The following is a 1,869-nucleotide window of genomic DNA, read 5'->3' on the forward strand; positions in this document are numbered from 1 at the left end:
TGGGAGACGGAGGGCGGGCTGTGGGTGCTGGCGCCATCCCTGGAGCTGCCTGCACTGGCCGACACGTCCTGTGTCCATGGGCCATGGGAGGCTCCTGAGCACTTGAGGCATAGTTAGTGTGAGTGGGGACTCAACTTTACATTTTATTTGTCTTAATTTATTTAAATTTAAATGTCCACCTCCGGCAGGTGGGTACATTGCACGGGGCAGGTAACCGGGAAATTCTGGTCACTTCCTCGTGTGTTGGCCACAATTCTCTGATGCAGAAAGAAGTTCCCAGCACCTCGGTGACACCATCGCCCTCCGTTCTCACTCAGTTCTGGGGGACAGACAGCATTTCTGGGGTGGCAAATGTATGTGGTCAGACAAATGTGAGGATGTTGATTAGTAATGGAATTATTTTTAAAAAGCAAAATTCAGAATGCACAAGGTCTCCCTGAGAGGCCAGGCTCCCTGCCCTGCCCCGCCCTGCCCTGTCTGCCCCGCCCCACCCCCGTCTGCCCCACCCCCATTTGTCCCACCCTGCCTCCACCTGCCCCACCCCTGCCTGCCCTGCCCCCTGCCCTGCCCCGCCCCCCAATCCTGCCGCCATCCCCAGAGCCCCAGTGTGGGAGAGGGTGCAGGTGCCGTGAGCACCAGGTGCCACCTGTGCTCCCACCGCCAACCTGCCAAGACCACAGCCATCACCACAGCACCAACCAAAGTCTCTCCTGCTAGGCGCTGCCTCACTGCCACCTGTGGGTGCCTTTCTCAGTGTGGCAGTCCCTGGGCACTGTGCCCGCCAGACTCCTCAGAGACTGGTGCCAGGAGCAGCCTCCACAGCCCTCTCAGCAGCCCTGAGCTCTGACACCCTGCCCGGGCTCCTACCTTGGGGCCTGGTCTCTCGGGGCCTCCTCAGCTCTGCCAGGAGGGGCCGGGGGCAGGTTGGGGGCTAACCTGGGGCTAGAGGACCGGTGTGGTCTCCACCTGTCCGCTAGGCTGTGGCCTCTGGGTGAGTTGGGGCCACTCCCCAGGGGGCTGCGTTGCTGGGAGGTTTGTCCCCCTCATGGCTTCTGCTCCTCTTAACACTCAGTTCTTCCCAGGGAGGGCCTGGTGGCCACGGATCATGTTTCCCGTCTGTGGAGCCTCCCAGGGCTGGGTCCCCGCGGACAGCTCTTCCTCTCCAGCCTGCACCTGCCAGGCTCCAGAGCTCCGAGGACAGAGCTGCTCCTGTCCCCTGAGGTGGCGTAACCTCTGGGGAGGTACTGGAGGGGCCTCAGATGCAGCCACTTGTCCGTGCTCTCCCTGGATCTGGGACCTGAGAGGCTGGGATGGGCGGAGTGTGAGAGGCTGGCCTTCAAGGTCTTCCCAAGGCTGTGGGGCCTGCCTCGCAGGAAGCAGGGCCTTCAGGAACTTGCCACACTCAGGGCTGGGCGTGGCCACCCACAGGCACGTAGGGAGCACTTGCTGTGTACCCAAATACACAGGTGGGTGCCTGGGTACCACCGCCGTGAGAGCTTCCAGTCTTGTTTCCTTTCTGAGGAGAAACTGAAGAACTTTGCTTGCCCTCCCACGTCCTCCATGTCCCACATAAAAGGCAGACCTCTGGCTGCACTCCCTCTGGGACACCTGCTTTCACCAACTGGCGTGGCTGCCTGGCCGGTGCTGGGGAGGGTCCAGTTGGGTCTGCACTGAGCAGCAGTGAGTGTGGCAATTGATTAGTGATGTCTGCCGTGCGCACAGGGATGGGAGGGTGGGCTCGATGGGCAGGCATTCCTTGTCTGCCACTGAGTCTTTTTGTAGCCTGCCCAGCCCTTGCCATCTGCTGTGGTTTGATTGCGTTCCCTCTAAAATCAGGTGTCGAAACTCAGTGGCCAATGTGATGGCATT

The 1,869-nt window shown here is 60.8% G+C and overlaps 1 long non-coding RNA gene across 1 annotated transcript; it reads left to right on the top strand.

Annotated features, from left to right (window-relative positions):
* The first annotated feature begins 590 nt into the window (after positions 1-590).
* LOC144576916 (uncharacterized) lies at positions 591-1,605 on the top strand. The gene is made up of 2 exons (XR_013519739.1): positions 591-991; positions 1,083-1,605. It is a non-coding gene; the product is annotated as an uncharacterized LOC144576916 (long non-coding RNA).
* Positions 1,606-1,869: the final 264 nt, after the last annotated feature.

This window comes from Callithrix jacchus, chromosome 7 (genome assembly GCF_049354715.1).
Source record: "Callithrix jacchus isolate 240 chromosome 7, calJac240_pri, whole genome shotgun sequence".
Lineage (NCBI taxonomy): Eukaryota > Metazoa > Chordata > Mammalia > Primates > Cebidae > Callithrix > Callithrix jacchus.